Source organism: Mesoplodon mirus, assembly GCF_964341445.2.
Source record: "Mesoplodon mirus genome assembly, chromosome: 19".
Classification (NCBI taxonomy): domain Eukaryota; kingdom Metazoa; phylum Chordata; class Mammalia; order Artiodactyla; family Ziphiidae; genus Mesoplodon; species Mesoplodon mirus.
In genome coordinates, this window is record NC_138995.1 from 64,313,496 (window position 1) to 64,337,514 (window position 24,019).

General features: G+C 40.3%; 1 protein-coding gene across 1 annotated transcript in view; it reads right to left on the bottom strand.

Moving 5' to 3' along the window:
- The window catches only part of LOC309794612 (uncharacterized protein), a 312,987-nt gene that overhangs the window by 182,994 nt on the left and 105,974 nt on the right, over window positions 1-24,019 (bottom strand). The gene's annotated exons all lie outside the window — the stretch shown is intronic.

Genomic DNA, 24,019 nt, shown 5'->3' on the forward strand with positions numbered 1-24,019 from the left:
AAGGAAACTATCAGAGGACTGGGGTCACTTTAGGATGAGGATGCCACAAGATTCAACTTGAATAGAATCCCACTCCCCAATAAACATCAAAGAAAAGCACCTGAACAAGATTTAAACACAGCAAGTATTTTAATATCCACATTCTCCTAATAGATAGAAAGCTACATTGTTTAAGGAATTGACTAGTTATTCTGGAATCTGAAAAATAAAGGGAAAATAGGAATCATTTTTCCTGCTTTTCCAGTACAGACTACTTTAGGGTAACCAAATAGATAATGGGGAAAAGGTCTTCTTTACAGAATTCTAAGTGAAAATTCACAACTAGAAATAGGATATCAACATTTTGCTTCCTCTAATAATAGACCTACAGAATGATCATCAGTAGCAACTGAAACCAGCAAGCAACAGGCTGGCGGGAGACTGGTATTGGGGAAGCACATGGACTGATCAGTTGTCGCATCACAGAGCTATGTACATGTCATAATGGCACCCAGCTGTAGTCAATGAGAAAGACACGGCACTACCTCTGAAGTATCGATTGACAAAAAGCTGAACCTGATTTAGATTATCCTCTAGAGCTAATTCTGCATTTGTTGGCAATTTGAGAGAATGCGTTAGGCAACATCAAAAGGCAGTAGTTACGGAATTCCCTCGTGGTCCAATGGTTAAGACTTGGGCTTTCACTGCCATGGACCTAGGTTGATCTCTGGTTGGGAAATTAAGATCCCACAAACCGGGCTGTGCGGCACCCCCCCCCCCAAAAAGTTGCAATTAGCTAGTATACTGGTGGAAATGATCCTAAACAAATGACCCATTTTCTTCTTCAAAAAAAAAAAAAGAAATTAAAAGAGGCCTAAAAGACAAAACAGGTAAATGCAATGTAGGTAACAATGCTGAGATCCTGATTCAAATGATCTAAACCTTTAAAACATTTTTCTTTTGATAAAATTGGGGAAGTGTGAACCCTGACTGTGGAATCTGAAATTGCAGTCTGAAATGCAAGAAACTGAAATCTCCTGTTCCTGTGGGCTCTATACTTGTCAGCCCTGCAGAGGAAAGAGCAGGGAGTGACCGAGGTGAGATCCCTGTCTTCCAAAGTTCACATCCAGTAAATAATGTGAGACATTCCTCTGCTCTGTGCACTCAGAGGTGATCATATTTAATTTCATTTCAAACACAGAACATTACCGCGTGAAGAAATTTAAATACAAGTGAATAGTGTAACTGGCACTCTCCTTGCCCCACCAGACACAACTACCCTGTTAAAATGTTCACGTTTACATCCTGTCTTTCGCATAACGTGCTTTATTTTACTATGGCAAATCAGCAAATTGTAGGAGCACCTCCATAAAAAGTTTTATGTATGTTCAGCAGCAGTTCTCAAATCTTCATATTGTCTCTGTCCTCCCACTGAGAATTCCAAGGAGGCGAGTCTAAGCCTTAAGGCTCATTTCATTTCCGTACATAATGTAACCTTACAAGGGAAGATGGGAATGTAGTTAATATGGGCAGACATAGGCCCACAAAACAGGAGCGAATACATTCAAGCGGAAAACTTGTAGTTTCCAGGCAACCGCATATCCGGGTTCCGGTATCCGCAGGCCCCACCCAACTCCATCTTTTTAAAAAATATTTGTTTATTTTTATTTTTGGCTGCATTGGGTCTTCGTTGCTGCCTGCGGGCTTTCTCTAGTTGCGGCAAGTGGGGGATACTCTTCATTGCGGTGCACGGGCTTCTCATTCTGGTGGCTTCTCTTGTTCCTGAGCATGGGCTCTAGGCACATGGGCTTTAGTAGTTGCAGCATGTGGGCTCAGTAGTTGTGGCTGGCGGGCTCTAGAGTGCAGGCTCAGTAGTTGTGGAGCACAGGCTTAGTTGCTCCGTGGCATGTGGGAACTTCCCGGACCAGGGCTCAAACCTGTGTCCCCTTCATTGGCAGGTGGATTCTTAACCACTGAACCACCAGGGAAGTCCCCCACCTTCTCATTTTAAATGGGCATTAATATGTGTTTATGGATTCAAAGCCTAGTAATTAGAATCCCATGTTGGAAACAAACATACAACTAAAAGAGGATGTTTTAATAAATAATGCACCATTCACACAACAGAATATCAACATTTGTAAAACTGAATGAAGAACCTCTCTAGACATGTGTATGAAGTTATCTCCGGAAAAGAAGAGGAGATGGGAAAGAGAATGCATAGTATGCTACAATTTTCTTAGGATTCTGAATGAATATGAATACACACATGTGTATGTATTAAATTGCTTTAAAAATCCGTATTAGAATGAACCCGAAACCCATATAAGATGAATGACATAGAGATGCATAAACAATACAAGCTTGGAGGTTCAGAAATGAAAACTAGATGTATATGGGTCGATCATGTGTTACAGTTTTTACTTTTAATAAGAACTGAAAGCTCACTTCACTTAAAATGTAATTTAAAAAGTCCTAAAATTCAAAGGCAAATTTATGATAAAACATATAAGGCTCATTATGTAATAGGTATGTGGCATATCCATAGAACGTAGTAAGACTTTAAGTAACTTAAAAAAATGTTTGGGGGGGACTTCCCTGGTGGCACAGTGGTAAAGAATCCTGCCAATGCAGGGGACACGGGTTTGAGCCCTGGTCCGGGAAGATCCCACATGCCACAGAGCAACTAAGCCCGTGCACCACAACTACTGAGCCTGTGCTCTAGAGCCCGCGAGTCACAACTACTGAGTCCACGTGCTACAACTACTGAAGCCCGGACGCCTAGAGCCTGTGCTCCGCAACAAGAGAAGCCCCCACTCAACGCAACTAGAGAAAGCCCATGTGCAGCAATGAAGACCCAACTTAGCCATACATACATACATACATAAACTAAAATAAAATAAAATGTATATACCAAGCTAAAACAGGTGCTGCTGCATGAGGCACTCAAAGAGGAAGTAGCAGCATACCCTCCACCACAGACAGTATGTTGCCAAAACCTCCAGTAATGACTCTACCTCTTGTTCAGTGGGGACCAGAGGATGAACATTAGTGCTCTCAAAATAAGAAAGGCAATGGTCTTCCTTTACCAGTGGAGCAAGCACAGGGTGTAAGGAATTCATACAATGCAGTCTATCCCCACTATTCACTCACTCCGATTTCCATGTGGGGAATAGACCACAGTGTCGAATAAGCAGAGTGCATGTAATTCTCCTACTGGTACCACATGCTCTGGATAAACATTTCCCTAACGTTCACATTTTTACTGACTTCTAGTCAGTGGACAGTGGACTATTTGGTTGAGACTTTGGCAAAATTAGGGCAGGAAAATACAAGGCAAAATGGGGTGGGAGGAATCACCACAGTGGCTCCCCCTCTGCCAATCCTGGGGCAACACATGTCAGCTCACACCGAACAAGGCATGCAGGAGGCACAATACAAGGCCAAAGCTGGCAAACTAAATAAACCACCAAAGCAGGTAAGCCTCTTGGTAGAGGGGAGCCACAGAACTTCAGGACAAACCACCATGTTTCTTCTATCTATGAGTACATGCGAGATCAGAGCAATGGGGCATTATGGGGATTATGGGAAGAGATTGTTAATACAGGAATTGATCCACAGAGCATGATTTACATAAAGCCATTAGAGACTGTGTAACATACCAGGAAACTAGACACTAGGCCTACTATATGGGAGGATAAATTCACAGAGTGGACAGGACACCACATGCCGCAAAAAGACTTCATGGGTACTCTTCCTACAGCGCAAGGAGCCATTAAACATGCCTTAACAATTGGAGATTCCTATTCTGGTCTCCTGGCCTACGCATGCAAGGTACTAACCTCGATAATATTACTGAGGAGATAACAAAACAGCTTTTATCCCCTTTGAGAACTTCCACGAGTTATACAGTTAGATATAGGTTCCCGTGTGACCACAAGGCAAACACAACACTGGCCATTAAAAAAGCATTGCTGAAAGCTTTTCCTCTAAGAGCAGGAACAAGACAAGAATGCCTACTCTCACAACTTTTATTCAACATAGTACTGAGAGTCCCAGCCAGTACAGGTAGGCAAGACAAAGAAATAAAGGCACCAAAATGGTAAAGGAAGAAGTAAAACTGTCACTATTTGCAGACGACATATTATATACATAGAAAACCCTAAAGACTAAAGACCAAAAAGCCTGTTGGAACTAATAAACAAGTTCAGTAAAGTTGCAGTATACAAAATCAATATGCAAAAAACAGTTGCATTTCTATACACTATCAGAAAGAGAAAATTTAATCTAACAATCCCATTTACAATTGCATAAAAAAGAATAAAATATATAAAGAACTCATATAACAACTATTTAAAAAAAGTCAAACAATCCAATTAAAAAATGGACAGAGGATCTGAATAGACATTTTTACAAAGAAAACATGCAAATGGCCAAGAGGAACATGAAAGATACTCAACACCACTGATCGTCAGGAAAATGCAAATCAAAACCACAATGATTCATCACCTAACACCTCTCAGAATGTCCATGATCAATAAAACAAATAAGCGTTGGTGAGGATGTGGAGAAAGGGAACACTTGTGCACTGTTGGTGGGAATGTAAATTGGAAAACAGTATGGAGTTTCGCCAGAAAATTAATAGAACTACCATATGATCTAGCAATTCCATTTCTGGGTATTTATTTGGAAAAAACATGAAAACAGATATATGCACCTCCATGTTCCGTGCAGCATTACTTACAGTAGCCAAGACATGGGAAAAGCCTAAGTGTCCACTGGTGGGTGAATGGATGAAGAAGATGTGATACAGGGGACGTACCACGCTTCCAATGCAGGGATGCAGGTTCAATCCCTGGTCGGGGAAGTAAGATCTCACATGCCATGGGGCAACAAAGCCCATGCACGGCAAAGCCCGAGCACTCTAGAGCCCCTGCACCACAACTAGAGAGAAGCAGGTGGGCCACAACGAAGAGCCTGCGTGCCGCAACTAAGACCCAATGCAGCCAAATAAACAAATAAGTAAATAAATGTTTTTTAAAAAATGTGACACATACACAAACACATACACAACAGAATATTATTCAGCCATCAAAAAAGAAGGAAATCTTGCCATTTCAGGCAACACAAATGGACCTTGAGAGTATTATGATAAGTGAAATAAGTCAGATAGAGAAAGAAAACTATCATATAATCTCATTATATGCAGAATCTAAAGAAAGAAAAACATCAAAAATAAGAACCAAACTCATAGATACAGAGAATAGATCGGTGGTTGCCACTGGCAGGAGGTGGAGGGTGGGTAAAACGGATCAAAAGTCACAAATTTACACTTATAAATAAGTCATGGGGATATAACGTACAGCATGGTTACTATAGTTAATAATACTGTATTGAATATTTGGAAGTTTCTAAGAGAATTTTGAAAAGTTATCACAGAAAAAGAATTTTGTAACTATGTATGGTGACAGATGTTAACTAGACTTAGTGTGGTGATCATTTTGAAATAAACATATACAAATATCAAATCATTACATTACACCTGAAACTAATACACTTCTATATGTCTATTACACCTCAATAAAAAAATACTCCTGTGTTCTTCAGTTACCCTATCATTGTACAGCAGCTGGTATCACAGAATGATATAATGGGCATTTAAAATAGGGCTGCTGAGAGAACCTGGAAGACGATCCCCCAGCTGGTCAAGAATACTGTCCATAATTGTCACTACATTAAATCCAGACACCTATCACATAATTATACTATATTTAAATGCATGGGAAATGAGGAGACCACCAATTGAGCCATGGGGACCTTTGCTGATGCACACACCCACGCCATAAAACGCGGTTTCCAGTTTTCCCAGACACGAGAGCCCCGATATTGCTACCCCCAGCAAGGGAACATCCACCTCGTACTTCCACGTTTCCCTCATAGAGAATTCAGAGCCCAGTCGCTTCTCCCTGGACCCCAGTGTGGACCTTAAGTGCACCACTAGCCCTGGGACCATCCTCAGCCTGTGTTCACTTATCATCCAGCAAGCCAAAAAGACCCCACCACTACTCTCTGAAGAGGCAACCTAATCTGCCAACCATGTACTTTGCTCCACTAAAGGCATTGGGGAACAACCTGGACCTGATTTCTTTTTTTTTTTTTTCCCTGCGGCACGCGGGACCCCCACTGCTGTGCCCCCCGACCCCCGTTGTGGAGCACAGGCTCCGGATGCGCAGGCTCATAGGCCATGGCTCACGGGCCTAGCCGCTCCGCGGCATGTGGGATCTTCCCAGACCGGGGCACGAACCCGTGTCCCCTGCATCGGCAGGCAGACTCTCAACCACTGCGCCACCAGGGAAGCCCCCTGGACCTGATTTCAACATCAAGAAGTGGAACTAATCACCCCCAGAACAAGTGACACCATTTGGGTGATACCCAAGAGACAAACAAATGCCCTACTACTGGCCTCTGGATGACCCCCTACTTTAATCCTTCCTCTGTTGCTATACCCCTTCCTTATCCGAGAAATTCCAACCCTGTGTGGACTACACATCCATTGGTGGACTAACCGATCCATGGTAAGCTACACTGTCTTCAAGCACACCACAGGGAACCACACAAGCGTCAGATCAGGATCAATGGGAACCATGTTGTTGGCTATTTGGCTTGATCACTCCCACCAACCACAATGATAGATATCAACACTGAGGCCAGTACACTTCCTATCTCTATTGCCACTAATAACTCCTCTTCCACCAAAGTCAGCCTCCATGATGCTGCCTATAGGCCACACATGTCTCCATACTACCATGGGTGAAATCTTGTTTCAAATGAGATTAAACACAATATTACCAACCAATGCCATCAAACAAGTCAAGATTCAGTACCTATGAAATCTCATTTAAGGACTGCCCATGCAGGGACTTCCCTGGCAGTCTGGTGGTTAGGACTCCACGCTTTCACTGCCATGGCCTGGGTTTGATCCCTGGTCAGGGAACTAGGATCTGTAAGCTGCACAGTGCAACCAAAAAAAAAAAAAGTCCATACAGCAACATGGATGGACCTAGAGATCATCATATATATATTTTTTAATGTGGACCATTTTTAAAGTCTTTATTAACTTTCTTACAATATTCCTTCTGTTTTATATTTTGGTTTTTTGGCCGTGAGGCATGTGGATCTTAGGTCCCCGACCAGGGATCAATCCCGCACCCTCTGCATTGGAAGGTGAAGTCTTAACCACCAGGAAAACAATGATCATATCATATCACTTATATGTGGAATCTAAAAAATAAAAAACAAACTTACTGTACGGTACAGGAACTATATTCAATACCTTGTAAAAGCCTATAATGTAAAAGAATCTGAAAAAGAATACACACAACACACACATACACATATATAACTGAATCACTTTGCTGTATACCAGAACCTAACACAACATTGTAAATTAACTACACTTCAATTTTTTTTAATGGTTAAAAAAATATTTTTAAATAAAGAATGCCCAGACATAATGCGCATCCAATATCATAATCAAGATGCCCATGTCTGTGCAAGCAAATCAAGACTAAATTCACACAGAACCAGTACCAGAAAACACTTTGGGATTATGACATAAAATAACAACTCTTGCTTATCAATGAAATGATAATAAATGTCAAATACTGAGAAGAATGTACACCTTTACAAATATTGACATCCTTCCCTATCAATTATAACAATCTACTATCACTTCTGCTAAACCTCAATGAAGGCAAAAAACCGATCAAATGGTCAGTGAATATTGCTATAGATTTCATCTTTAACCACTAAACAAAATTTACAGGGAATAGGATATATGCAACATATCACCTGGGGGATTGTATTTGAAAATATTTTTAATTTTCTGTGAATGTTATTGAAGTTATGAAGGATGCCTTATATTTTAGAAATGCACTATGAAGAGGTAATCACATGATGTCTAGGATTAAAAATAAGGGACTTCCCTGGTAGTCCAGTGATTAAGACTCTGTGCTTCCGCTGCAGGGGGCATGGGTTCAATCCCTGGGCAGGGAACTAAGATCCCAAATGCCCCTTGGTGTGGCCAAAACAAAAAACCAAAAACAAAAAACCAACAACAAAAAATAAAATAATCACTCTGCATGGAGACAGATGAAAAATGAACTAATGAACTAATGAAATAATCATTAGTAAAAAATAAAGGTGCTTCCCCGGTGGCGCAGTGGTTAAGAATCCACCTGCCAATGCAGGGAACACGGGTTCGAGCCTTGGTCCGGGAAGATCCCACACGCTGCAGAGCAACTAAGCCTGTGTGCCACAACTACTGAGCCTGAGCTCTAGAGCCTGAGAACCACAACTACTGAGCCCACACACCACAACTACTGAAGCCCGTGCACCTAGAGCCCATGCTCCACAACAAGAGAAGCCAACGCAATGAGAAGCCCACGCACCACAATGAAGAGTAGCCCCCGCTCGCTGCAACTAGAGAAAGCCCGTGGGCAGCAACGAAGATCCAATGCAGCCAAAAATAAAATAAATAAATAAAGTTTAAAAAACAGAGATAAAGATGTAATAAATAAAGATGGAGTATTGGGGGAAGGATTAACCAGGCTTCATAATTTTTTTCCATTTTTTGTATTTATTTGAAAATACTCATTAAAAATGGTAGAATGTCCTTTTATCATCATTTTATGTTAATAAAGATGAATTTTTAAAGGCAGGAGGAAATTTTTGGTTTCAGAGTGTTAAGTATGTATCAAATATCAAATGTACACCTTAAATATGTGCAGTTTGTATGTTAAGTCAATTACACTTCCAATAAATTGTTTTAAAAACAAATATTCAAGGGACTTCCCTGGTGGAGCAGTGGTTAAGAATCCGCCTGCCAATGCATGGGACATGGATTCGAGCCCTGGTCCAGGAAGATCCCACATACCACGGAGCAACTAAGCCTGCGGGCCACAACTACTGAGCCTGCACTCTAGAGCCCACGAGCCACAACTACTGAAGCCCATGCGCCTAGAGCCCATGCTCTGCAACAAGAGAAGCCACCACAATGAGAAATCTGTGCACGGCAACAAAGAGTAGCCCCCGCTCTCCGCAACTACAGAAAACCCACGCGCAGCAATGAAGACGCAACACAGCGAAAAATAAAATAAATAAATAAATAAAGTTTAAAAAAAGTATAATGGTGGGCTACTGGCAACTTTATCCAACTCCATGTTCAGTGATGCCACACTGGCAGTTTGAAATTGGGTTATGGTGGGAGTATTTACACCAGGGAAATTGGCAAACGCTACAAACCAGGATTTAATGTACTGTATTATTTAATGTCTGAAGTCAGGAACATGATGAAGAATATGTGAATCATACAGATTTAACTTAAAAGTGGGACTTCCCTGGTGGTCCAGTGGCTAAGACTTCATACTCCCAATGCAGGGAGCCCGGGTTCGATCCCTGGTTAGGGAACTAGATCACACATGCCAGAACTAAGAGTTCGCATGCTGCAACAAAGATCCTGCACGGAGCAATGAACATCCCGCATGCCACAACTAAAACCCAGCACAGCCAAATAAATATTTTTTTAAAAATAAATAAAAGTGTACAGTGTATGTGAGCATTACACTGTGCATAGCATGAGGAAAATATGACCTGTTTCTTTGCTAATGAAGAGAGAAATAGCCACAATCCATAAAAAAGTAAATAGAGAAAAAACATGAACAGACACTTTAAAAAAGACATACAGGTGGCAAATAAACACATGAAAAAATGCTCAACATCATGAATCCTTAAGGAAATGAAATTAAAACTATTGCACACTTATTAAAAGGGTGATTTCAAAAGACTGACCATAATAAGTATTGGTAACAATAGGGAAGAACTGAAACTTTCATACATTCCTAATAGGTATGCAAAATCGAACAACCATTTTAGACCACTGTCTAGCAGTCATAAGTAAGCCTTCATCTATCCTGTGACTCTGGATACTTTGAGTTATTGGCTCAAAAGTCAAACATATATACATATAAAGAATTAAACACAAATGTCCATAGCAGCATCATTTGCAATAGCCAAAAAGCTGGAAATAACCCAAATGCCCATAAATTGGTGAATGGATAAACAAATGGTTATCCACAGAAAAGGTAATACTTGGGAAAAAAAGAAAGAACTGCTCATAAGCATCACTGAAGACATCTCAAAATAATTATATACAATGAACGAACTCAGAAAATAAGAAAACATTTTATTAATTAATTCAAATAAAATTCTAGAAATACAGATTAGTCTATTATAAATAAAGGCAAACTAATAGTTGCCTAGAGGGCTGAGGAGGGGAAGGAGAGGTTTCCAAAGGACATGAGGTAAATTAGGGGTGACAGATATATTCATTACCATGATGATGATTTCATGGGTTCATATGTATGTCCAAAAAAATTTTACACTTTAAACAACTGCAGTTCATTACACATCACCTGTATTGACAAAAGCTTTACAGGGTTCAAAATAACATTGAGACCTCCACTGTCTTCATAAAATCAGGTTGGGCAACCCTGTATTGACTCTCGTTCCTGATGGTGAGCAATGAAGTTCTTTTCCATCCCAGTCACCAGGAGTGATGGCTGCATCCCAAACCCACGTGGCTGGGTTAAGGGAGCCCCCTTTCACCTAAGCCTGTTTTCTTCCTTGTGCATCAATGGCCTTGAGGGGAACATCCCACAGAAGCTACAGGAATCCACAAAAACTTCTGACAATAAATAAAAAAGATGAACATGCCTAGGGATCCTAATAGCTTCTGTGCACATTGATCCTACAGTCACAATCACTGGAACATTTGTGGACACACTTTTATAAGCGACACATACCATCTACGTGGCTGCAGTCTCCTCCACTCTCTATTAATCAAGTGTTTCTGTACCAATGACTCGCCCCCTTACCTCTGTACTTTTACAGTGACACTAGCCTACTGAATTCTGGGTATCAGGTTACATGCCTCCTTTGCAGTATTTGGGGTAGGGATTCCCAGCAGCAGTAATGGGCATTCTGTGAACAAGAAAAACGATTCATGTTGCTCCCAGAAGCACTGATTGTCACAACATCTTCCCACCTCCTCAAAAAGTTTTCTGAGCCCACAAAATAATCCTGGCATCCAGCCCAGAAGTAGAAACACAAAATCCTACAGTCCTTCCTAGAAAGCCTTGGGCAACAATGCGGCCCAAGGCAGCAGCTTTTGGATCTAGGCCAAAACTGGAAAGACAGCTATGTTCTTCCATCATTATCTCACCTCTGAGTAAAAGTATGGAATTCCCCTAAAAGCTATTCATCCCTTAACACTGGCAGAGCCAAATTCTATTTTGAAACGACCTCACACAGTGAATAGAACACCAAGATCAAAGGCAGCTTGAACAGTATCTAGTTTATTGCAAACCCCAAGGCACTGTGAGACAGAAAATTCTCAGGTTGGTGACTTGGAAGCTGCAAGTATCACATGAAACATTTCCCTGAAAAGGCAGTCTTTCTCAGCAAGCCACGAACAAAACTGAAATTGCGGTATCTCGGCCAAATCTGGGTCAGGTCCCGCCCAATATCATCAGAGAGAAGGGAATAAGGATCCCAGAACAGATAAGACTACTGACGCTTTCCTCCAACAAATGGGGAGGGGGCAGAGATTGGCTTCCCTAAACATGGTGGGGTGATGACGAAAGCACACTGTTTAGACACGCCAGGTGGCAGAGGTGAAACCGCTGCAGCCACAAAAACTGGCACAAATATAAATCTTCTAAGACACCTGGGCACGTTAGAAAGTGCAACTCAGATCCTTACAGCTCCCCATATACCTGGGATGTATGAGGAATCTCCCCACCATAGACACACCTCCAGGTATATGAGAGGCAATTCAAGAAGACATCCCCATCACAGGGATTCTCTTCCAGTGTAATTCTATTTAAGAAATTGTGCATTCCTGTACATCTCAGTCCTTTCCCTAGTGTGAACACTTTGGTGTTGGTTGAAGCTGAAGCTTCAAATAAAAGATTTCCCACATACTCATAAGGTCTTTCTCCACTGTGAACTCTTCAGTCCTGAATGAGGGTGAACCTCCAGCTAAAAGATTTTCACATTCTTTGCACTTAAAAGGCTTATCTCCACTATGAACTTCCTAGTGTTGAATGAGGCTGGATTTCCCAAACTCAGCACACTCATGGGCCTTTACCAAGTGTGGACTTTCTGATGAGCTAGGCACCTCGAGTTATGCTTGAAGGATTTCCCATACTCACGACATTTCTATGGTCTCTCATTACTGTAAACTCTCTGGCATTGCATGAAGCTGAAGTTTCAGCTAAACAATTTCCCATTTTTGCTGCATTTATAAGGCCTTTCTTCAGTGAGAACGCTGATGATAAATTAGGTTGAACTTTGGCTAAAAGATTCTCCACGTTCTTTGGACTTACCAGGCATTTTCTCCAGTGTAGATTTTCCTATGGTTACTGAGGTCACAGCTTCAACTAAAGGAATTTCCCACATTCACTGCACTCATAAGGCCTTTCTCCAGTGTGAACTCTCTGATGTGTAAGGAAACCGTACTGGCAGATAAAAGATTTTCCTGAATCATTGCATTCATACGGCCCTTTTAGCCAATGTAAACTCTCTGATGTAGAATGAGAGGCACCTTTAGATAAAAGATTTCCCACATTCACTGCACACATAAGGCTTTTCTCCAGTGTGAACTTTCTGGTGTTGAATAAGGTTAGTTCTTTGGGTGCAGGCTGTCCCACATTTGCCGAACTCACAAAACCCTTCACTAGTGAGGACTCTCTCATCCTCAACAAGTATTTCTGTCTGGCTGGAGGCTTTCTTGCCTTTTCCCCAGCTGTGATGACCTTTTCCACTGTCAAAAACAGCTTCACACTCCTTAGTGTTGTTTTGTTGCTTACTGGTATTAGTGGCCTCTTGCTGAAATCCCATGTTGGCCATGAAGTCCTTCCTAATCTCCATGTAGGTAGAGAGATTCCCTGATGCATAGACTGCGCAGCCCTTCAAAAATGAAGGTCTCCCCACATCACATCAGAAGGGTTTCTCTCTAATGTGCTGCCTCTGGTGTTGTTGAAGGTTTGTAATGAAATAGAATTATTTCCCACATGCCCCACATGTGTATGCTTTCTGGCCCCTATTTATTACTTGCTCTTCAGCAAAGTGCAAAATGTCTCTCAAGACTGGGACACACATCTTACAGGGCTGGGCCTTCTCAGGAGATGAACCTGCCCTGGGAGTCCTCATCTGTTGACACTCCATCCTCAGATATGTTCTATTCATGCTTGACTCCACACCAAGAACCTGAAAACAAAGAAGTGATGGTGAAGTTCTTGTTGACTCCACTGGGGGTGGTGACACCGTCACAACTGTATGTCTGACACGTGAAGGAAACAGTCCAAGGGATCATGTTCAGGAAATGAAGTTGGGGTCACACTGAGGAAGCAGCTGCTCTCACCAAGTACAGGGCACAAGGACTGGCTGAGGCCTAAGACAAAAAGCGAGTTCTGGGCTCCCCTGGTGGCGCAGTGGTTGAGAGTCCACCGCCGATGCAGGGGACACGGGTTCGTGCCCCGGTCCGGGAATATCCCACATGCCGCAGAGCAGCTGGGCCCGTGAGCCATGGCCGCTGAGTCTGCGCGTCCGGAGCCTGGGCTCCACAACGGGAGAGGCCACAGCAGTGAGAGGCCCGCGTATAGCAAAAAAAAAAAAAAAAAAAAAGCGAGTTCTACAATTCACTCCTCTGTCAGTTGCTTTTACCAGGACCACATCTCCTGGTGACCTGCAATACTGTGCAGAAGTGTATGTCCAGCCCCCAGAAAATCTGACTGGAACAGATAGCTGGTGTCCAAGAAATATTAAAGGATACCTGCATATTTGAGAACATAACAATGCCTTGAGTACTACAGGGAAAACAGTGTGAAGACCACACAAGGTAAGTGGTTTAGAGAGGTGTCAGGGAATAGATTCTAGCTTAGCATCAGACTGAAAATGGGAGTAATATAAATAACAAATTGGCAAAGTGTCAAGAAAGGAGAAAGTAGTAGAGAAGTGATTTGGGGCCACTGGCAATGGCACTAAAACACTAGTCACACAAGATAACGTTCCTGAAACGACTTGAACAGAGACTTGATGTCAAGCCGTCTTCTAGCTGCCATTCATCTTATCCAGGCTACCTCTGAACTCTTTAAGCTGAGACCAGAGTCATGTCCATCCCATGAAGGATCAAGCACTCTTCACCCGCAGCTGAAAAACTACATGGGATGCAAATGATGCAAATCCTAATGGAAAGTAAGGACAGGTGAGTGGCCAACACTGGCCCAGAGGAATCCATCACACAGAAGACAAACAAATGATATTTAAGTGTTCCAAAAAGAACCTCCAGTACAGCCAGAGAGAAGGAAGTACAGCAGATGGAGAACCAAGTGTAGGAATCCATCTCCTCACCTGAACAACAATTGTACGGGCAGAATATAACTGAGGTAACTAGTTTGCAACCCTGGATTCTACTGAACATTTGCAGTGCCCCAAAAAACAAAGTTTGAAGAGACAAAGGAAGCTTCAGAACCAGAACTAGATAACACAGGGATGTCGGAATGATCATATTGGGAATATAAAAGAATCACAATTAACATCCTAATTAGTACCTGCTAGTGGATAAAGCAGACAGCATACAAGACCAGAAGGGTAATGTAAGCAGAGAGATGGAAATATTAAGAAAGAACCAAAAAGAAATGCCAGAGATCAAAAACACCAGAACAGAAATGAAGAATGACTGTGATGGGCTTATTCATAGACTGGACACAGCTGAGGAAAGATCTCTGAGCTTGATGTTTTTGTAGTAGAAACTTTCAAAACTTTAAAACAAAGGGAAAAAGGACTAAAAGAAGGAAGGAAGGAAGGAAGGGAGGGAGGGGAGGAAGGAAGGAAGGAAAGAAAAAGAAATGCAAATCAAAACTACGATGAGGTACCACCTCACACAGGGCAGAATGGCCATCATTAAAAAGTCTACATGGGCTTCCGTGGGGGCGCAGTGGTTGAGAGTCCGCCTGCTGATGCAGGGGACGCAGGTTTGTGCCCCGGTCTGGGAAGATCCCACATGCCGCAGAGCGGCTGGGCCCGTGAGCCATGGTGGCTGAGCCTGCGTGTCCGGAGCCTGTGCTCCGCAACGGGAGAGGCCACAACAGTGAGAGGCCCGCGTATCGCAAAAAAAAAAAAAAAAAAGAAGTCTACAAATAACATGCTGGAGAGGATGTGTAGAAAAGGGAACCCTCCTGCACTGTTGGTGGGAATGTGAGCTGATGCAGCCTCTATGGAAAACAGTATGGATGTTCCTCAAAAAGCTAAAGATAGTGTTGCCATATGATCCAGCAATCCCACTCTGGGGCATACATCCAGAAAAAGCTATAATTCAAAAAGATACATGCAGGTTCTTATTAGTTATCCATTTTATACATATTAGTGTATATATGTATAAAAAATAAATAAAATTCAAAAAAAAGAATTGACTAAATTAGTCACCTCATATCGGAATTAAACATCAACCAATAAAAACTTTAAAGATTAAAAAAAAAAGATACATGCACCCCTATGTTCATAGCAGCACTATTCACAATATCCAAGACATAGAAACAGCCTAAATGTCCACCGACGGATGAATGGATAAAGACGACCTGGTACATGTATACAATGGAATACTACTCAGCCATTAAAAAATAATAATAATCCCATTTGCAGCCACATAGGTGAAACTAGAGATTATCGTACTCTAGTTGAAGTCAAAAAGAGAAAGACGAATACCATTTGATATCACCTATATGTGGAATCTAAAATATGACACAAATGAACTTATCTACAAAACAGAAACAGACTCACAGACACAGAGAACAGACATGTGGTTGCCAGTGGGGAGGGGGAGGGTTGTGGGGGAGTAGGAGTGGGAGTTTGGGATTAGCAGATGCAAAAAATTATATATAGAATGGATAGACAACAAGGTCAACTGTATAAGCACAGGGAACTATAATTAATATCCTGTAATAAACCATGGTGGAAATAATACATAAATAATAATGTATATATGTGAATCACTTTCATGTACAGCAGAAATTAACACAACACTGTAAATCAAGTATACTTCCATTAAACAGAAACAAAAACAAAAAAACAGAATACCCAAAAACTCTGGAACAACTATAAAAGGTTTATTCATACTATAACTTATCCATATATAAACTTATAACCTTATAACTGATTCATCTTATAACTAAAACTCTGTAGCTTCTGGCACCCTTCACCTAGTTCATCCAAGGCACCCTTCACCTAGTTCATCCAATCCACTTCCTCGGCTCTGGCAACAACTAATCTGTTATTTGTATCTGAGTTTGGTGGGGGTTTTTGTTTTGTTTGTTTGCTTTTAAAGATTCTGCATGTAAGTGTAATCAGGTAGTATAGCTGACCCTTGAACAACATGGGTTAGAACTGCATGGGTCCACTCACATATGGGTACTTTTCAATAAATACACACAGCATTACATGATCTGTGGTTGGATGAATTAACAAATGTGAAACTTCAGAATCAGAGGGATGACTATGGGACATCAGCATCCTCAAATTTCAGGATGTGCAGAGACTCCTGGAATCAATACTCTGCATAAATGGAGGGACAACTTTGTCTTCCCCTGTCTGACTTATTTCACTTAGCAGAATGCCCTCAAAGTCCAACCATGTTGTTGCAAATGATAAGATTTCCTTATTTTATGGTTGAATAATATTGAATTGTATTCCATATACACGTGTTTGTTATCCATTAATCCATCAATGGACACTTAGGTTGTTTCCACCTCTTGGATATTGTAAATAATGCAGCAATAAACATGGGGTACAAATATCTTTTTGAGATGATGACTTCAGCCCCCTTGGATAAACACACACCGGTGGAACTGCAAGACCATATTGTAGTTCCTTATTTAATTTTGTAAGGATTCTCCATGCTCTTTTCCATAGTGGCTGCAACAATGTACATCCCCACCAACAGTGTACAAGGGGTCCCTTTTTCCCACATCTTCACCAACACTTATTTCGTCTTTTTCATAACAGACATGATAACAGGTGTGAGGTGGTATCTCATTGTGGTTCTAATTTGCATTTCCCCAACCATTAGTTATATTGAGCATCTTTTCATGTATCTGTTTGCCTTTTGCATGTCTTCTATGGAAAAAGCCTATTCAAATCTAACAGATAACACTGTTCAAAATAACACTAGCAACAGTGTACTCCATTATGCGTTTTTATACACACACACAGTATGTATTCTTCTATAAAAGTGAAATGAATGACAACAATGATACAATGGAGGAAAGTAATAAGCATTTTTTAAAATTAGAAGGTACTCAAATTACCTGTCAAGCCATACAGCGTTATTTGAAAGTGGACTTAGAGTAGCTGTAAAAACATACTGTAAATGCCAGGGCAACTACATTAAAAAAAATAAGAAGTACAACTGATATGCTAACAAAGCAGAGAGAATGAAATCATACAAAATACTCGATTAGAATCATAAAAAGAAGAGTGGAAGATTAAAACAGGAACAATGGCAATGAATAGGAAATGGTAACAAATACATTAGATACTTATTCCACTATATCAATAAATTAATAGTCTCAGTGCACCAATTCAAAGAAAGATTACCAGAGTAGATCTAAAAACATGACTCAATTATATGTTGTCTCCAAGAAACCCACTTTAAACCCATAGATGCTTACAGATTATATGTGAATGGATAAAGAAAGATAAGACACAGCTGAGGAAAGAATCTCTGACCTTGATGTTCTCTTAGGAGGAACTTCCAAAATTAGGAAAAAATTAAAAAGAGAAAGGACTAAAAAAATAAATAAATAAGGGCTTCCCTGGTGGCGCAGTGGTTGAGAGTCCGCCTGCCTATGCAGGGGACGCGGGTTCGTGCCCTGGTCCGGGAGAATCCCACGTGCCGCAAAGCGGCTGGGCCCGTGAGCCATGGCCGCTGAGCCTGCGCGTCCGGAGCCTGTGCTCCGCAACGGGAGAGGCCACAACAGTGAGAGGCCCACGTACGGCAAAAATAAATAAATAAATTAATTAATTAATAAATAAATAAATAAATTAATTAAACACAATATCCAAGAACTGTGGGACAACTACAAAAGGTTTAACATATACATATAGAGAGACCTCCCTTGTGGTTCAGTGTATAAGACTCTGTGCTCTCAAAACAGGGGCCTCGGTTAGAGCCATGGTCAGGGAACTAGATCCCACATGCCGCAACTAAAGATCCCACATCTAGCAACTAAGACCCAGCACAGCCACATAAATAAATATATAAATATTTTTAAAGATACACACACACACACACACACACACAGAAATATCACAATGAGAAAGAGACAAAGGAACAGAAGAAATATTTGAAGAAATAATGGTACAGAATTTGCACCAAATTAATGTCAGGCACTAAACCACAGATCCAGGAAGCTCAGAAAACAACAAGCAGGTTTAATGCAAAAAACCAAAAAAAACAAAAACCAATAAACAAAACAAAAAACCCCCTACACCTTGGCATATCACATTCAAAAGCAGAAAAAAAATCCTGAAAGAGCCAGAGGAATAAACCCCTTAACCACAGAAGAGCAGCAAAAAGAATTACATTTGAATTCTCCTCAGAACTCACCCAGACAATAAGGGAATTGAGTGAAACACTTGAAATACGGGGGTGGAGTGAAGATGACACACACACATTACCAACCTAGAATTCAGTATCCAGCAAAATTACCCTTCAAAACTTATGTTCAAATAAAGACTTCCTGTGACACAAAAAATTGCGGGAATTTATAAAAAGAAGTTTTACAGAGAGATGAAAAAAGATATAGATCTGAAATTTGGGTTTCATAGAGAAGGGGAGAACATTAGAGAATTTAAAGAATTTCATTTTCACACAATTGACATGGAACACTGTATTTGTTTAAGCTGTATAAGGAGATTTGACACGTGTATACACTGTGCAATGATTACTACAATTAGTGAACATAGTTAATTTTTTTTCTGATGAGAATTTTTAAGATCTACTCTCTTATCAAACTTCAAATACACAACACAGTATTGCTAACTAGAGTCACTATGCTGTGCTTAAATCACCAGGACTTATTCATCTTATAACTAGAAGTCTCTCACTTCTGACACACTACACCCATTTTATCCACCCCCTCCTCTTCCCCCACTGTGGCAACCACTAATCTGTTGTCTGTATCCAAGTTTGGCTTTTTGTTTGTTTGTTTTAAAGATTCCACATTTAAGTGTAATCATATAGTACAGTTGAACCTTGAACAAAATGGGTTAGAACTGCGAGGGTCCACTCATATTTTTCAATAAATACACACAGCAGTAAATGACCTGTAGCTGGATGAATCTGAAAACGCAAAACTTCAGAATCAGAGGGCTGACTATGGGACTTTAGAATCCGCAGATTTCAGTATATTCAGTGCCTCCTGGAACAAACCCTCAGCAGAAACGGAGGGACAACAGTATTTGTCTTTCCCTGTCTGACTTATTTCACTTAGCATAATTTGCTGAAGCTCCATCCATGCTGTTGCAAACGGCAGGATTTCCTTCTTTTTTTATGGTTGAAAATATTGAATAATATTCCATACAAACCACATTTTGGGTAGCTATTCATCCACCAATGGACACTTAGCTTGTTTCCATGTCCTGGATATTGTAAATAATGTTGCAATAAACACAGGGTCCAGATATCTTTCTGACATAATGATTTTACTCCCTTTGAAGAAGTACACAGAGGTGAAATTGCTAGATCATAATGTAGTTCCTTCTTTAATTTTTTAAGGATTCTCCATACTCTTTTCCACAGTGGTTGCAACAATGTACATTCCCACCAACAGTGCACAAGGGGTCACTATTCTTCACATCTTCACCAACACTTATTTCTTCTCTTTCTGATAACAGACACTAAAACAGGTGTGAGGTGGTATCTTACTGTGGTTTTGATGTGCATTTCCCTGAAAATTAGTGATAGTCACCATCTTTTCAAGTATCTTCACAATTTGCATGTCTTCTTTACAAAAATGTCTATTCAGATCTAACAGATACCAGTTTGTTCAAAACAACAATAGCAACAGTGCACTCCATTATACATTTTTATACAACACACTTAGGAAGGTTTATGTAATATCAACACAAATAACAGTAATCATACAATGCAGGAGTGAAAGCAATTAGGATTTTTTTAATTATGAGGTATTCAAACTACCAATGAAGCCATATACTGTTATTTGAAAGTGGACTTCAGTTTGTTGTAAATACATACCACAAACTCTAGGACAACTACATAAAAAAAAATGGAAAGAAACAAGTATGTCTGATATGCTAACAAAGGAGAGAAAATGAAATCACACAAAATATGCGATAAAAAACACAAAAAGAAGAGTGGAATATTAAAACAGGAACAAAGAAGGAGGAGGATGAATCATACATGTTAACAAATATGTTAAACATTTATCCAACTATATCAATGTATGAAACCTCAGTAGTCACAATGCACCAATTAAAAGAGAGATTACCAGGGTGAATCAAAAAACAGGTAACATATGTTGCATCCAAGAAACCCACTTTCAACATAAAGATGCATGTAGATTAAAAGTAAATGGATAGGGCTTCCCTGTTGGCTCAGTGGTTGAGAGTCCGCCTGCCAATGCAGGGGACAAGAGTTCAGGCCCTGGTCCAGGAAGATCCCACATGCCATCGAGCAGCTAAGCCTGTGTGCCATAACTACTGAGCCTGCTCTCTAGAGCCTGTGAGCCACAACTACTGAGCCCATGTGCCAGAACTCCTGAAGCCTGCGCACCTAGAGCCCATGCTCCGCAGCAAGAGAAGCCACCACGGTGAGAAGCCTGCGCACTGCAACTAAGAATAACCCCCACTTGCCAAAACTAGAGAAAGCCCGCCCACAGCAACTAAGTCCCAATGCAGCCAATAAATAAATAAATAAATAATAATGATAATAAAAAGTAGTAAATGGATAGAGAAAGACAGGTTAACACTAATTTTTTAAGAAGTGGTAGTAGGGCTCCCCTGGTGGCGCAGTGGTTGAGAGTCCGCCTGCCGATGCAGGGGACACGGGTTCATGCCCCGGTCTGGGAAGATCCCACATGCCGCGGAGTGGCTGGGCCCGTGAGCCATGGCCACTGAGCCTGCGCGTCCGGAGCCTGTGCTCCGCAACGGGAGAGGCCACAACAGTGAGAGGCCCGCGTACCGCAAAATAAAAAAAGAAAAAAAAAAGTGGTAGTAACTGTATTAATCTCAGAGCAGATTTAAAGGAAGCAAAGTTATCAGGGATAAAGACGTCAATTCACCAGAATCCACAACAATCCTTAACATATCTGCACCTAAAACCAGAATGTCAAAATATGAGGCAAAGCAGAACTACAAGTAGAAAGAGGCATCTGTTATAATAGCTGGAGACTTCATTTATCATCCCTCCCTCTACAAGAAATGAACAGATCCAGCAAACTGAAAATTCGTAAGGATTTGTTGAACTCAGGAGCACCATCATCAATGCACTGGATAAAACGACACCTACAGACTACTAGGCTACTCCATCCAACAACAGCAGAAGAGACAGTCTTCTCAAGCTGACATAGAACATTCACCAGATAGACCACATCTGGGGCCAAAAGACACAGCTTAACAAATTTAAGAACAGAAATCATTGAGACTTCCCTGGTGGTCCAGTGGTTAAGAATCTGCCTTCCAGTGCAAAGGACGTGGGTTCGATCCCTGGTCGGGGAACTAAGATCCCACATGCCTCAAGGTAACTGAGCCCATGAGCTGCAACTACTGAGCCCACGCCCTCAACTAGAGAGCCTGAGGGCCGCAAACTACAGAGCCCGTGCGTTCTGGAGCTCACGCACCACAACTAGAGAGAGAAAACCCACACACCACAACTGGTGAGAATTCCATGTGCAGCAACTAAGACCCAATGCAGTCAAAAATAAAAATAAATAAGTACTGTAAAAAAGAACAGAAATCATACATCTGCTCTCAGACCACAACAGAATTACACTAGAAACCAGTAACAGAAAGATAGTTGGAAAAATTCCAAAATATTGAGAAATTAAAGAATACACTTACAAATAATACATGGATCAAAGAAGAAATCTCAAGATAAATTTTTAAGTATTTTGAAAGAAACAAACATACCACTTTTCAAAATACGTGGATGAAGTGAAAGCAGTGTTTATAGGAAAATTTATAGCATTGAATGCTTATATTAACAAAAAAGAAAAATTTTAAATCAATCATCTGTGCTTCCACCTTAAAAACTAGGAGAAAATTAAATCCAGAGGAAGAAAGAAAGAAATAATTAAAACCAATAGAGAAAAATCAACAAAGCCAAGAAAAGCTGGTTCTTTAAAATGACCAATAAAATCAAAAACATTCTATTATTGCTACTGAAGAGAATGAGGAGAGAGAACACAAATTACTAACATCAAAATGAAAGAAGAAACATCACTAGAGATACAATGGACATTAAGAGGACAACAATAAAATATATGACAACAAACAAAACCATAAATTTGATAACTAGATGAAATGGATCAATTGCCTGAAAGACGCAGTCTACCAAAACCCACACAAGAAAAAATAGAAAATCTGAATAGGTCTACATGTATTTAAGAAATTGAATCAATAAATAATAACCTTCCAAAACAGAATGCAACTGGGTCAGATTGGTTCACTGGTCAATTCTGATGAACATTTAAGGAAGATATTATACAATTCCCTACAATCTCTTTTAGAAGACAGAAACAGAGGGAATACTTCCTAAATCATTCTAAGAGGCCAGTATTATTCTAATACCAAACCAAAGACATTACAAGAAAACTGTAAACCAATACCTCTCAAGAAGACAGACGCAAAAATCCTCACAAAATATTAGGAAATTTATGGAAAAACTATACAGAAAGAATCATACACCATGACCAAGTAGGACTGATGCAAGGTATACAAGGGTGGTTTCACATTTGAAAATTAATATAATCCATGTCCTCAACAGGTTAAAAAACAGCACACGATCTCATCAATAGATAGAGAAAAAAGGATCTGACAATATCCCATACCCATTCATGATAAAAATCTCCAACATCTAGTTAATTAAAAAGAGGAAAGCTTCAACTTGTTAATCCAAATAAAATCCTATAACTATCATCATACTTACTAGAGAACACCAACAAGCTTTCTTACTAAGATGAAAAACAAGGCAAAAATGTTCCCTCTTACCACTCCTTTTTGCCTTTAGTTTGGAAGTCATAACTAATGCAATAAGATGATAAGGTTATACAGAAGGTATATACTGCTTGGGAAGGAAGGAATAAAACTGTCTTCATTCTCAGATGATATGATCAGCTATGTAAAAAACCCGAAAAATAGACCAAATGAACAAAATCATGGAACCGAAAAGCAATTATACCAAGGTTTCAGGACACAAGGTTAATATACAAAAGTCAATCACTTTCCTATAAACCAGAAATGAACAAGTGAATTTGAAATTAAAAACACACTATCATGCACAATAGCACCAAAAAAGAAAAAAGAGAGAGAGAGAGAGAGAGAGAGAGAGAGAAAGGAAAGAAATATTTAGTTATAACTCTACCAAGACATGTACGAGATCTACGTGAGGGAAATATAAAACTCTGATGAACAAATTCAAAGGACTAAATAAATGGAAAAATATTTGACATTCTAAAATAGGAAGACTCACTATTCTCAAGATGTCAGTTCTTCCGAAACTCATCTATAGATTCAATGCAATCAAAATCAAAATCCCAGCGAGTTATCTTGTGGATATAAATACACAAATCCTAAAGTTCATATAGAGAGGCAAAAGTCCCAATATAGCCAACAGGATACTGCAGAAGAACAAAGCTTGCAGACTGACACTACTCAACTTCCAGACTTCGTATCTACAGTAATT